General features: G+C 40.3%; 1 protein-coding gene across 1 annotated transcript in view; it reads right to left on the reverse strand.

Moving 5' to 3' along the window:
* The window catches only part of LOC133126250 (cohesin subunit SA-1-like), an 82,570-nt gene extending 70,999 nt beyond the window's left edge, over positions 1–11,571 (reverse strand). Inside the window, exon 1 of the mRNA XM_061238264.1 lies at positions 11,431–11,571. The gene's annotated coding sequence lies outside the window, so the exon portion shown is untranslated. The remainder of the gene's footprint in view (positions 1–11,430) is intronic.
* Between the last annotated feature and the right edge of the window lie 4,228 nt (positions 11,572–15,799).

A 15,799-nucleotide genomic window follows, 5' to 3' on the forward strand; every position in this document is an offset into this window, starting at 1 on the left:
GTGATAACAGGGCCAAGGGAACGAGTGTAAAGAGAATAAAGAAGCGGGCCTAGGACTGAGCCCTGGGGAACTCCTGTGGCAAGGGGCCGAGGTGTCGATACCGTACCAGCCCAGACAACCTGGAAGTCCAGGGCTGTGCCACAGATGCCTGTTGCTGACAGGGCGGACAGGAGAATGGAGTGATCCACAGTGTCGAGGGCAGCAGAGAGATCTAGAAGAATGAGGACAGAGGAGAGGGAGGCTGCTCGTGCAGCATGGAGTGATTCACTGATGGAGAGGAGCGAGGTCTCTGTCGAGTGGCCAGATTTGAAGCCAGACTGATGGGGGTCTAGCAGGTTGTTGTTAGAAAAGAAAGAAGAAAGTTGACTAGAAGCGGCTCGTTCTATGGTTTTAGATAGAAAAGGAAGAAGAGATACCGGGCAGTAGTTCTGGATCATGGAGGGATCCAGAGTAGGATTTTTTAGTAGCGGGGTGATGTGGGCCTTCTTGGAGGAAAACAGCCAGAAGACAGGGAGGAGTTAACAAGGGAGGTGACAAATGGGAGAATGTCAGGTGTGATAGTCTGTAGAAGAGAAGAGGGGATAGGGGTCAAGGGCACAGGTTGTAGGGCGGTGGGAGAGCAGGAGTTGAGAAACCATTTGTACCATTTAAGCAGGTGGAAGGTCAGATTGGATTATCATTGTTCGCTGATGATGAAGCTCTGTGGAAACACGGATAGAATGTGAAGTATGTGTTTAGGCAAGTGCTCTGAATAAGGTGGAACAGTGGGCAAGAAACTGTGGGTTAAAATTATCAGTGGCAAAATCTAACATGGGTGTTTGGTAGAAAGAAGGTAGAGTTGGTAATTCCTCCCACCTCCACCTGTATCCACTTTAAATCATCATCTCTAAGCAATTGAACTGTAATGCGTGTCCTAGGCAAGGTTCCAGCAAAATTATTGGAAGGGGATGCAGTGATGACATCGCTAATGTTAAATGACAGAGCTAAATGCAGCATTTAACTCTACATTATTTGACCGTTTCACTGTTTAAGCTGCTTTTCGTAACCTAAGTTACATTCATTGTCAACAGCAGTCAACAGCAAACTGCTTAATATATATGTAACTACAATAGTCAATATAAAACCAATGTTCAATGTTCATCATACAGTGCAGCTCTCGTGATTCCAAGATGATATTGTATCGGCAGTAGCCAGCATATGCATTTAGGCCAGTGATCATACTGATAGCCTAGCAACATTTGCTAACGTAACATAGCCCACTGCCTTGATTCAAAGATTGGAGTCTTCTACCATCTTCTGTAGAACAGGAACGAACACAAAACTGCTTAGCTAGGTGAGTGTTTATGTAAATAGGTGATATAAAATGAATAGTCTTCATCATACATTTCAGTTATTGCAATTAGCTAAGTTGTATGGGGGCAGCCACTATCAGAATTACCATTACCTTTGCTGATAGCAACATTAGCTAATGTTACTGATGCATGTAACAGCGGTGGGAGGTGTTGGAGGAGGTGGGGAGGAGTTCGCCACCTCAGTCCTCAGTTCGCCACCAGACCCCTCTCTTAGAAAGGGTAAGGGAAGTTAAAGTCCTTATTGTATGGCTTGAGGAGAGGATGACAAGGAGGGTACATATAGTGGCTAATGACAGAGCCAGAGATAGATATGTCAATGATGGATGCATTAATATAGGGGGAAGCAGGAGATCCAGCTTGGGTAGTGGGGGAGCATTTGCAGAGAGTTTGCGGTGGATATCTGCATGAGTTTACAGATGGGTCTAGGGAGTCTGAGAGTGGGCGGACAGGGTTTGGGATAAGTATTCCCCAGCTTGGGGTCAGTCAGAGCAGGCCGCTGACAGACGGGGTGTCAGTTGTTACCACAGAGCTGGTGGCGGTGCTTTGGGCACTAGAATAGTTGGGGGGGAATTGAGGTTGTTGTCTGCTCAGATTCAGCTGCTGCTCTGTTGGCCCTAAGAGGGGGGAGGTCGACGGCTAGGCCTAATTTGGTGGGGGAAATTATGACCCAACTTCATGGAGTAGAGTAGTGAAGCAGAAAGGGGTTCCTTTGGGTGCCAGCTCATGTTGGGGTGGAAGGGAATGAGGCTGCAGATGGGGCTGCCAAGGCAGGGAGTCTGTAGATGTCTCTGTGCCCTACAGCCGCTTTGAGTGTAGGAGTTTAATCAGGGTTTGAATAATAAATGGAACAAGGAATGGGTGGAGGAGAATAGGGGTAGGCAGTATTTAAAAATACAGCCTAGTGTTAAAAGAGGAAGAAATTAAACCTGAGCTGGGGTGATGAGGTTAAGATGACTGGGTTGCAGCTGGGTCATTGTGGATTTGAGAGTAGTATGGCACTCATTAAAAAGCACAAGGATGGGAAATGTGAGGGATGTGGAGACAGTAGAGACAGTGCGGCAATACATACGACTGTAAGCTGTATCAACAGGAGAGGACCTTATTTAAGGGGCTGGCTGATGTGGGCATAGAACATTTCTGTTTAAAGACCATACGGGGAAAAGGAGAACAACAGAGGTGGTGGAAGAAAAAGTAATCCAGTTCCTGAGTACAATGGGTTCATTTCCAGGGTATAAATCTGGATGGTGCTAAGGAGCAGGGCACCTCCAAACCGGTTGGAGGCAGCAATGCACTGACGTGCCCAGTCAGAAGAAGAAGAAGAAGAAGAAGAAGAAGAAGAAGAAGAAGAAGAAGAAGAAGAAGAAGAAGAAGAAGAAGAAGAAGAAGAAGAAGAAGAAGAAGAAGAAGAAGAAGAAGAAGAAGAAGAAGAAGAAGAAGAAGAAGAAGAAGAAGAAGAAGAACGCCAACGGCCAAAAGTGTCGGCTTTATGAGAAAACTGACGAATTTGCATCATTTTCTTTTTCATAATCTTACACAATAAACTGCTGCAAAGTGTATGGTGCAATGGTTAATGTAGGCAACAGCAGTAAAGTTGGCCTGTGTGATTAAGTGAATGTGGATTACAGCAGTAACATGCAGTGCTGAATGTAATTAGCAAGATTGGGATCCAGTGATTTAGGTAATTAACAGCAGTATAATCCAGTGATTAACACCGTTCCATGTAATTAAAACAATACAATGTGATGTATAGTTTAATGTAAAGAACAGGGGTGTGAGTTAGTGATAAAGTCCATGTGTAAGTCCATGTTGATAAAACTTCAGTTGCACTTCAGCGATTTCAATCAGCTTGTTCAGCTGCGCAGATGAACATATTTAAAAAATCAGTGCTGTGCATATTTGCCCATTTCTTGATTTTCTCTATTATTGCATATTTGTCACATAGAATGGTTTCATATCTTTAGACAAAATGTTGTATTAGACAAAGGGAAATGGAGTAACATTTTTTAAATTACCATTTCATTTATTTATTGGAAAAAGCACCCATATCGCCCAAATTCCCTTATTTACTTAATCAGCCACTTAATCAAATTTAATTGATAGATTCAGCTGATTGAACACAGCCAGGCTTGATTGCAGCCAGCTCTGTTTAATCTAAATCTCACTCATATGGAACCTTACCATCAGAAAGAAGTAGTCCTCACAATGTTTCTACAAGCACACTATGACATGATCAAAGGAAATGCATCATAACTCTAAAGCAGGGGTGAGCAATACCAGTCCTGGAGGGCTGGTGCGTATGCAGGTTTTTGTTTCCACCAATTACTCTGGCTAAATTAGCTTATTGGCCATATACACCACCACTAGTTCACTCAGATCACAGTAAAACCATATCATATAGAGACACAAGAACAGCCTGTCATTAATGCATTCATCAAGAAATGTCTAAAATGCCAAAATGCCAGATGGGATAAATGTTACAGCCAATTAAATAATTAAGGCCAGACATTGTCATGAAAACAAACAAATATGGCCCTTGTTGCCCACCTCTGCTCTAAAGACTCCACAGAATCTTAAACGTACATTTGTACTCATTTAGACTAATTATAAACTGTTTAGCATTTGATATAGCAAACTTGTATTTTTTTGGACAGCTATTGCATAACCACTTGATGGCAAGCATGCCCCTCGGTGGTCCAACCCTTTAGAAAGGCTCTATAATCTTGCAGTAAAGAATCACTTTTAAATGCCTACATGACATGGCTCTACCATACTTTTGTGATATGGCGAAATATTTGCAGGATTCTGGTCTTGCCACTAGGGGTGCAACTGTGGGGATCTGTAAAGTCCTATATCAGAAAACTTATTTTGGTCAGACAGCCTTTTCTTTTAAGGGATAAAAGGAATTCTCTTGAGCATTTTTAGTCTGTTTTTAAAATACAGTCAGTCATGTAATCGTACATGATCAGGTATTGGCACTTGGCAGGCTTTTATTTTCTTGTTATGATATCTTTATTCAATTTTATCAAAGTAGTATTTTAATTTTATTTGTTTGATGATTTCTATTTTGTGTTGTATCCATGTATGTTTGAAAAGCCCATCTAGGGATAATCATTGGAAATTAGCATATGCAAAACCGAGAGAGGGAGGAAAGGAGGAGGAAAAAGCTGACAACTAAGGAGGAAGCCACGCAGGGAGGAAGATGAGAGAAGGTCGGAGGGGGTCTGTCAGTGGGAGGGATGGAGAGAGGGAAAAAAGCAGAATGGGGGAGTTTTGGGGAGAGGTAAAGAAGAGAGGAAAAGCAGATAAAGGGAGACAGGGAAGAAAAGAGAGTAGCAGAGTGCAATCAAAGGGGGCGGAGAGAAGGCAGAGGAGATATCCAAATTTCTACCCTCATAGATGAAACAGAGATTAGAGGAAATTGGTTCTGGATTCCAGCTGCTGCAATGGAAAATTACACCAGTCCACAAAAAACAAGGACTGAAGGGCCCTAATGGCCAGCGCATATTCAATGAGATGGTAACAGAACAGCATAATAAGCATGTAGCCTGATAACAATTTTGGAAATTTACACACTTATATTTTGGAGGGGTGTGTGGATGGTGTGTATAAATAATATGCACATCCTGAAACAAGGTGCTGGGCTGAGAATTCGCTAATAATAATAAAAAAAACACACACACATGAAATCAGGTCCTGACAGGATCTAGACAGGATTGGTGAAAAAAAAAAAAAAATCACCTATTGAAGGTACATTAGAGTTCAAAAGTGTGAGGGCCTGGATGGTGAAATAAACTTCTATATATATGATATGTGGCTCACAGGCATTCACACAGCTTACCAGCATAATCTTTCATAAACACATGCTTGTTGAAAACCAGCAGATCTGCACACCGCTGTATTTTATGACTTCCATTCAAGATGTGAATTATTTTTTGTGAGAGAACAGAGAGCGAGACAGAAGGTGTAAAAAGAGGGAGAGTGTGACACAAGCAGGGCAGTGTGATCAACAGCAGTGAGATCAAGGGCAAGGAGAAAGATCAAAATGTACAGATTAGCCACAGTTCACAACTTCTAGGCATTATATGTGTGTGAGAGAGAGAATAAGGCTGGATTTTCACAAGTTGCGTTTGAAGAGCTTGCTTCCTTTCAGCGCCCATCCAAATAGTAAGCTCAGTTTAAAATAAATTTACTTTCACCACCAGTGACAAAAAGCACAAACTAGTCAGACAATTGACAGAAAGATTATGTCTGCATTTTAAATCTGTCGATGTGGTTCACTTATGGTTTACTGTATGGTGTTTCTTAAGGTTCATAGGTGACTCAATGTTTATTCCTTGACAGACAAATTCAAACTACCAGCAAACAATGTCGTTTCCACTATGCTGGAACTACAGAAAAATAAATAAAGCAATACATCAATGGACAAATGTTGCATGGAATATTACTAAGTAAACAAGTTAAGCTAGAATTGTGTGCACTGCTCATAATTTTATTAAATCCAACAATTTTCCAACCATTTGTTTTTCTTCCTTCACCTAATTGTGCAATCACTATCCAATGTTTTTTTAAGGGGTTGTGTAGGCCAGACCTAGCTTACCTACATTTTCTAGGACTGTGTACTATTTCTACAATCAAGTAGAATTCTGGTATAGAAGAACAATTCTTTGACCAGCAGCCTATCATTATCCATCGGATATTGAAAGCGAAAATTCCCCTGCCTTAAATGGACCAAATTAATTGTATCAGCACCAAGATTACCCTGCGCCGTATAAAATCAAATGGGTTGGCAAAGTTTACTGTTACATAAAAATGTAATCCAAATTGTATAGAAACTAGGGGTGTGAAAGGTTAACCGCAGAACGGAGTTGTACACGTTTACCAAAAATGTCTAACTGATAACAGATTCGGAAAGCTGAAATGGTAAACTTTACCATAGCTCAGCTACACAGATTTATCATGTTGCCACCATGACAGTGTTATCATATCACACAAATATTGGACAATTACCTGACCACGGACATCAGAGTGCAAACCATTTAATGCATAAAAACATTGGCTGTGTTCGAAACCGCATACTACTCGTATAAAATTTCAGGCTTAATTTCAATTGAAATTGAAATGCCACTACGAGAGGCAACTGTTTGCTTACTGTCTATATATATATCCCAGACCTTGACATGCACCATTATGAGATAAACAATGTTATTCGCTTTGTCTGCGAGTGATCATAATGCTTTGACTAATCTGTGTAAATCCCAGTCACTGTGCTACATTATGTGAAAATGCAGCATAACTCGAAAATGTAGCATAACCCATAACCCACTTTAAAATCACCCTAAATGTGGGTAGTATAAAAATCAATGCTCCAGATTATCATAACATATTAGGTCCCAGGTCACACAGATAAAGAAGTCACTCCACCGCACGTAACTGCTTTGACTAGAAAGCAAAAAGGAATCCAAATTAAAAATAAAATGTTCTTGACAGCATGGCTACTTGAGACTTTTCTCCACCCTAGCACATCCATACTGGAAACAGCTGGTACATTCTTGTTTGAAGAGAGCTGAAGCCCAGGCAAATTGAATTTTGTCATATTTGGCAAAATCAGAAGGCAATAAGGCCATCACATCAAAGCTAAAAACTCATTGTTGAAGCACTTATCTGGTTAATTCAATCAATAATTCAATCTCAAAAGAAAGGAGCATACAGCTGTAAAACTGTATATAGTCATACCATAAAACAGAAATATAGCAAGAACTGGTACCATAAGCACTGAGATTGGATAGCTGTACATTAGGACACTGTTGTCCTCACATTGTTTATTCAAACCAAAACTATTAATTATAGAGCAGGTACCTGTAATATCGCTGTAGTACGTGGACAGCTTGTACTATATTATTGAAAACATCATATTAGTCATTTCTATTGTTATCCTTCCTATGGCAGTTGTTATTTTCAAATTATATTTGGATGGCTGTGTATTTCCAGACATATTCATACTCTAGACAGTATATTTCAATTTATACCTATATTTAATAAGTGATCTAAATAAGTCCTACTTCTTCTCTGACTAAATGGTTGCTTATCAACATTATTAAATATAGCTATGCCGCAAGCTAAATACAAATTTGTCCTTTCGCAATAGGATTTGGCACCTCAGTGATTTATTTCATGGATGTTCTCCTGTTAGGCTGATATACACTCAGTTAGGTAGACCTGTACACCAGCTTGTTAAAGGAGCATTGTCACGCTTTTTTCAGTTGAGCTTATTTGGACTAAATTATGTGTATAGGCATTTTTTATATCAACATCAGTGTAGCCATTTCCTAAATATGGGGCAAAACTCAAAACAAACGCGTCCAGTGAATCTTCAGCCTGTGTTACCCAGAAGGCACTCAAACTCCACCCTTGAATGCAACTTCTAGGCTAAGAAAGGCTACGAAAAGCAGCTTAAACAGTGAAACGGTCAAGTTGACTGCAGTATTTAGCTTTGTCATTTAACATTAGCATCAAAGTGCGATTTTGATGACATCCCCTCCCATTAATTTTGTTGGAACCTTGCCTTCATTCTCTCTTCTAAGCTCTTTGCTATGTGTGCCTAGTACACGCATTACAGTTCAATAGCTTAGAGATGACGATTGAAAGTGGGAGGAGTTGGAGGTGTCCTCAGTCCGCCGCCAGACTCGCAGGTTACGTGATCGCCTGGATGGGTGGCCGTACATAAACCAGTCTCTGCATTCAAGGGTGGAGTTTGAGCACTCGTTAACACAGGCTGGAGATTGATTGTTTTGAGAAGTTTTGCCCCATATTTAGGAAACGGCTACACTGACGGTGATTTTAAAAATGCCTACACAAAAGCCTTTTACCCAAACAGCTGAAAAAAGTGTGACAGTGCTCCTTTAATGCAAATATTTAATCAGCCAATCATGTGGCAGCAACTAAATGCATAAAATGTCAGAATGGGAAGAAATGTGATCTAAGTGACTTTGACTGTGGAATGACTGTTGGTGCCGGACAGGGTGATTTGAGTATCTCAAACTGCTGATCTCCTGCACAAAAGTCTCAAGAGTTTGCAGAGAATGGTACAAAAAAAACATCCAGTGAGGAGCAGAAACGCGTATGGCTGCCGCTTACCTCCAGCCATGGAAATCATGATGAGACTGGAGCAGCTTGCATAAACTTGGCATTACCCACAGACCCTATACACAAAAAACACTGTTTTCACTTAACCTATTCCAGTCACTCTAGGCACACATAAGTCTGAGACTTAATGAGAACAGAAAAAAGCAAACAAAGCATTGACTGTTTAATGTCAGCATGCTTTCCGCCTCAGCAGCAGTTCTCTTTGATCATGCTAGGGAATCCTTCTCTCTATTTTGAGAGGATGCAGTTTGCTAAGTGTTGTTGCCGGTTTTGAATTCTCACACCACTTCAAATGGGAAATCCCCCACAAAAACCACATGTATGGGTTCATGGGGAACTCTGCTTGTATGCAGGATATTACTTATGATATTACTGTACTTTTTATAATTTGTATTGATATTTTGCCGGAAATCAGATCCAGATTTCTCACTGTACAACTATGATGTAAATTTGCATGCTCCAAGAATTATTATCGACTGTATGCACGTCCAGATGCATCAAAACATTACCAAAGCCTACCAACCCTGTCTGGTTCACTTGGCAACTACAAACATTAGCTGTGTGGCTGTTCTGGTTTTGGCGAAAAACTAATTAAGAAAAAAAAGCAATGAGTTAACCAACATGAGGAAATCCAATTACACCGGTGTCATTACACCGAAGTGCACACTAGGGACTAAAGGCAGCATATCCTAGCTACAGGAATTACTCCTACATGATACAAAGTTTCACAAGCATAGCAACTGTATGATATTGTTCCACAATATTTCACTGTATCATTCTGTAAGAATAATATAATTCAGTGAAGTGTCATTTGGACGACGGAGGACAACTATTTCATGTCATACAACTGTGAAGGTCACAGTCTAGGCAACTTAACTCTCATTCAAACTGTATGACTCTCATTCAAACTGAATGAAATGCTGAATAATGTAAGTAGGAGGGGATTTGCCTGCAAACATTTGCCGGCATCTGGAGACAGCAACATAAACAAAAAGCATGGCTGAACTGTCAGAGAAATACGCCATACACGCCGCTTTCAATGATTAAACTCAGCGGGGTATCCGGCGGCAGGCTGAGACACATTTCAAATGTGCAGACTCCGCCCACCGGGCGCACCGCAGACGTAGGCAACGCCGGCGTGCAACTGTAGCGGACCCACTGGAAGTTTCAAGCTAAACCACTCATTACAGAAGTCAGTGCAAGTTTGAGGGAACAATTTCACTGTTTAGAAAGTTACTTTTTTAATTTTTTTTATTCCGTTTAATTTGTGGTTTAACAAATTAAGGAAGGTGTAAGCATTCTTATCGACCAGTAAAGTGAAATATTTACATTGTCATATTTGCGGTACTACCTCGAACAATTTGATAAATTAATTTAGCAAACTTTACTAACTATAATCAGATGGTTGCTCAGTCAGCTAACTTGCGCTTTGCTATCTCACTTGTCAACGAACTAACTTACTTTGTAAAGTATCCACACACTCTCCAAAGACCGCTAACTAGCATGCTCTCATTCATTTGTATTAAGCTAAATGATTGTATCCAAATTATTTGAGGTCATTCCAGTTCTTGACGCACATTATAACAATGTTAAATTGTTTGTTTATAAAAGGAATACATGGGATATGCATATTATATCTTTTTTTGTGGGTTACTTTATGTTTCTGGATGTTTGACCCCCTAAAGAAGCATTGGACGCCCCATGGACACCAAATTTATATAGTTCTAGAAACGCCACTGCACCTAGGATATCAAAATACATCCATGTATTATGTACTATGTATTAAATAGTACTATGTACTATTTATATTGTACCTTGGTTTAACTAGCCCAATTAGTTAACCACTTGGGGTAATGCAGTTGCTAAGAACAGACTGACACTCGAGGTGCTAGCCCTGTCTGGTAACGTTAGGTAATGCATTAGCTAAGGTTAATAACTTATTAACTCACGAAGTACATTGGAGTAAACTACATGCCATATAATCGTATAATCGAGGCTGGAAGCAGCCAACTATGTTGCTGTGTAAACCCAGGAATACTCTACATAGATCTGTCACTTTGGGGGGTGTGACTGATAAGTGTGCCTGTTCTCAATGCTTTTAATGCACACGGGGACCACTGCCAGTGTGTGACTGCGTGTGACCGGCGCAGCTGCGCGAACGGTTTTGCTTCCGCTCCGCGCTTACTGCAGAAATCTAATTTCAACAATTTTACGCGCTAAATGTCCAAAATGCACTCCCGGTTAAAAAATTTGATAAAGTCATGGCAATAAACATGTCACATTGTAATTGGGTGTGCGACCAGGATTATTTAGGAGATAGATTTGTATCACCAAGCTAGCTGTCCTCCAAATAAAATGAGATTGGCATTGCCCGTCATTTTAATAATAAAAAAATAAGCATGCGATTTATGAACAACTTCTACGCGATTTCATATATGCTCCCATTATGACTTGATTATACCGTAAACAAAAACAAATAGGTTACAAGTAAATAGCTACCATCGCTGTAAAACAGGCAAAGAAACTGGAAGAACTGAGCAGACACCAGTATGCAAATCGTTTATTTATGTCTGATTTAGCTGTAACTAGGCAGTTTGTCTGTCTTGCACACAGAATGACACGTCGCTCTGTTATCAACGCTAATTTTGTGGCACTCTACATCAGACTACATTCTTGCAACTTATAAATAAAATGCATGGAAATCATCAGGGCACGGTCACACTGAAAGCGTTATTTTAGAACCTATAGCTACCGATAACAGATCAAGCTGTTCAACATTGCAAACAACGGAAAGAACGCACATTCTCCCCTTCAGTCCAATCCTTCCCATCCCCCACCCTGTGCGTCTCTCTCTCTTCCTCTGCGCCCTCCATCTTTAATGTGTACCCCAACTGCTAGTTCGGGGTGAAAAACCCAAAATCAGAAGTCAACTTACCTATGGCGTTCATTTTGGTGCCATTAATCACTTTCCGAAAGCAAAATGAAAAAATATTTTTTGAAACTACAAATATGTTTTTACAGAAATTGGACCACGACCGGAACCGCGCCTTTCAGAAGAGCAGCAATCCTAAACCGCCATCTGGTGGCATTTTCCACAATCGAATGGCGTATTTGCAGACCGGGATAAGAGTGCCTTCTGGCGGACACAATCAGTATAGCAGAGGCGTGCCTGGGGATCCAACTTAAAAGACCCCGGGTGCGCGCCTGTTTAACATAGATGTGAATAATGTTTTTGAAAATGATGTACCAGCAACCTCCATCCCTCCTTGAAACAAGTGTGCATCATGTGCATGTATGCATATTTTAAATGTATTCAATTGTTAAAGGGAATCTTTTGGATTTGGTTAATGATTGGCACAATGAATTTCAATGAAAAGGAAAAATATCAAGTTCAAGAAATAGTTAGTCTCTACAGCAATGTACCTTTTACTTGAAATATTAGTTTTCCAATGATTACAATCTACAGTTTCACATTGCACCTTGATCTTTATCAATGTAGCATTGATTAAAATCTCTCAAGCAGAAGTCAGGAGCACAGTTCTATCTTTTTGGAATAAGCATTGGAATCTCATAGCATATAGGAACATGATGATGTTTCATGACAAGAACATCCAGGATTCTCTGTTCTTACTAATGTTATAGGACCATGCAAGCTATTCAAGGCATGAAAAACTACATGAAAACATATCTTGATAGTAGTGTGATTTCCACTTATGCCTGCTTGCTCTGTTAATAATAATAATAATAATGGATTTAATTTATAATGCACTTTCCATTCGAGAATCTCAAAGTGCTACAGGAGTCAAAAACATCAGAGAATACAAATAAAAAATAAAAATAACAAAAAACAGCAAAATAAAACAGCAGTATCCAGACATCGTCATCACTAAAACTAAAAATGTGGGTAGGCTCTTCCAAATAGGTGGGTCTTAAGTTCTCTAGTTCTGCTCTGTTGGCAGAACTAGAATCCTCTTTATTTGTCCGTAACAGGTGTAGTTCCTCAATTAAATCGCTGACATGTTGGCCATTTGATAAGGCCTTAAGCTGAAAAGTTAAGGAGCCACTCTTCTAACCTTTAGGAAATTAGGAAATAATCACCATGTCTGTAGTGATGGGCAGTTCTCAAATTAATCTTTTAGAACAAATCTTTCAAATGAACGAACTGAGCCGAGGCTTCTCCATGAAAGATTCTTTGTTTCACACTCTCCCCAAGCGCTGAGATCTGCCCACCCCGCTTAGCCAAAGACAGTGATTTTAGTGACTTGCACAGTGGCCAATGGCTACTTAACAGGACAGCATTGTGTGATTAAGCCGATAGCCTTACCAAAATGCCAATCAACCAACCACAAATGAATGACCGTACGTATCTACATCACTGAGCCGTGGAGCCATACTGAGCCGGTGAACGAATGACCAAAAGGAGTGAACGAACGAAAGAGCCACTGAGCCGGTGAACTAGTTCGTGAACGAAGAGCCAAATGGGCCATTGAATGAGTGTGCCAAAAGAGCCATTGAACGACTCAATGAACAAGTAAATGTTAAATGGTTGGCATTTATATAGCGCCTTTATCCAAAGCGCTGTACAATTGATGCTTCTCATTCACCCATTCATACATACACTCACACACCAACACACCGACGGCAATTGGCTGCCATGCAAGGCGCCGACCAGCTCGTCAGGAGCATTTGGGGGTTCGGTGTCTTGCACAGGGACACTTCGACACAGCCCGGGCAGGGGATCGAACCGGCAAACCCTCCGACTGCTCTTACTGCCTGAGCCATGTCGCCCCAAGTGAGCCAGAAGAGCCATTGAATGAATGAACGAACAAGCCATGAGCTGTTGAGCCATAAGGCATAAAGTTAATGCCACCAGGAGACATTCCGTAGACCAGCTGAATAGTTAGGATATCACAGATAATATTTAGGTAAATCATGTGGTCTTTTAATTTTCTGTAATATAGTCAGCTTGGCTATGCAATAAAAGTGATTAATAGTTTTGCAAAGACCACAATGTACATCATGTCATTTTATTTTTGTAGGTAGTATATTGAAACATAGCTAGCTATGTGTGGGCTGCAGTAATATATTGCAGGTGTACTCTTAATTGCATTAAAGTTTAATTTTAGCTAATGTTACATTATATACAATGTAATTGCAGCCTATGTAATTTAACTTTAACATCAGTGTCTCATAGCTTACAATTTCTTAAGAAACCCTGAAATGAACTTTGGAAGATTAAAAACGTTTATTAATGCTATTCATAGCTGATGTATTATTCTGCCTACTAAGCAGATGGCTTTTGTGCAGTATCATCCATACTGAAAAGCATAATTAAATTGCTTCGGGCCAGATCCGATCGCTTACTGTGTGGGTGCTATCCAAAAAATTAAAATATTGCGTTAGTTTTATTTTCCTCGGATTAATAAACTATGCTACAACAGGGTAACAAGTGGCGTCATCAAATGCTGTCTAAAAGAGGGGTAATGATTATGGTAATTGAACCAATTACACGTTATACTAAATTAATATTACAAGGGGGAATGTTAAATCAATTCCGCAACTAGACCTGGGTGATATTCCGAGGGAGCCGCACGCGCGCGGCTTGTTGACGCAGTGAACCAATACAGTCCAATGCTGCGAACGAACCGAGTAACATATGAGACTCATGCCCCTACTTTCCGGAACTACATCATTAGTCCAATGCTGCGAACGAACTGAGTAACATATGAAACTCATGCCCGTACTTTCCGGAAGTACATCATTAGTCCAATGCTGCGAACGAACTGAGTAACATATGAGACTCATGCGCGTACTTTCCAGAAGTATAAGTGAACGAACGAGTGAGCCGAACGAGTGAGCCAAGCGAACGAATCTTTTGAACGAATGGAGCCAAAAGATCCGGCTCACCGAAATGAACGAACGTTGCCATCACTACATGTCTGAACATGTTCCATATACTGGGAACAGGATAGTTTCTAATTTATAGAGGGGGATGGAGTCAAATGGTATGGTCTGCTTCTTCTATTGTACAATGCATATCTATCTGTAATTGCTTGAAATGCAAAAGGCACTAGTAGAATTCCACACGATTATGTTTTTTGTCTGTGTCTGCTTTGTTAGTTTTGTGGTCTATTGTAAACCTGCATCCATCCATGAGTCATGAAATACATTCAAGTTAAGGTACTTTTGTGCAAACTGGCAACAATACATTTTTGCTTTATTTCCTATTTATTGCTCACTTTCTCCATTTCCCCACTGATTGACAGTAATCACTTTATTAGGAAGATGCAAATGTTGCCATTGTTGATGCAAATATTTAATCAGCCAAGCCATGTGGCAACAACTGAATGTATTAAAGCATGCAGGCGTAGTCAAGAGGTTCAGCTTTTTTTCAGATGGGTAAGAAAAGTGATCTTTGACCGATGATGGTGCCAGACAGGGTGGTTTGAATATCTCAGAAACTGCTGATCTCCTGGGATTTTCATGCATGGCAGTCTCTAGAGTTTGCAGAGAATGGTGCATAAAAACAAAAAACATGCTTTGAGCAGTAGTTCTGTTGGTCAGAAGAGGAGGTCCAAACTGGTCAAAGCTGACAGGAAGGTGACAGTAACGCAAAAAACCACACATTACAACAGTGGTATGCGGAAGAGCATCTCTGAACACACAATGCGTCAAACCTCTATGTGGATAAGCTACAGCAGCAGAAGACCAATAAGTCTAATAAATAATTAATAAAATGCTCAGTGAATGTATATACAGTGGTGTGAAAAAGTGTTTCCTGATTTCTTATTTTTTTGCATGTTTGTCACACTTAAATGTTTCAGATCATCAAACAAATTAGAATATTAGTCAAAGACAACACAAGTAAACACAAAATGCAGTTTTTAAATGAAGGTTTTTATTATTAAGGGAGAAAAAAAATCCAAACTTACATGGCCCTGTGTGAAAAAGTGATTGCCCCCTAAACCTAATAACTGGTTGGGCCACCCTTAGCAGCAACAACTGCAATCAAGCGTTTGCGATAACTTGCAATGAGTCTCTTACAGCGCTGTGGAGGAATTTTGGCCCACTCATCTTTGCAGAATTGTTGTAATTCAGCCACATTGGATGGTTTTCGAGTATGAACCGCCTTTTTAAGGTCATGCCACAGCATCTCAATAGGATTCAGGTCATGACTTTGACTAGGCCACTCCAAAGTCTTCATTTTGTTTTTCTTCAGCCATTCAGAGGTGGACTTGCTGGTGTGTTTTGGATCATTGTCCTGCTGCAGAACCCAAGTTCGTTTCAGCTTGAGGTCACGAACA

This window comes from Conger conger, chromosome 4 (genome assembly GCF_963514075.1).
Source record: "Conger conger chromosome 4, fConCon1.1, whole genome shotgun sequence".
Lineage (NCBI taxonomy): Eukaryota > Metazoa > Chordata > Actinopteri > Anguilliformes > Congridae > Conger > Conger conger.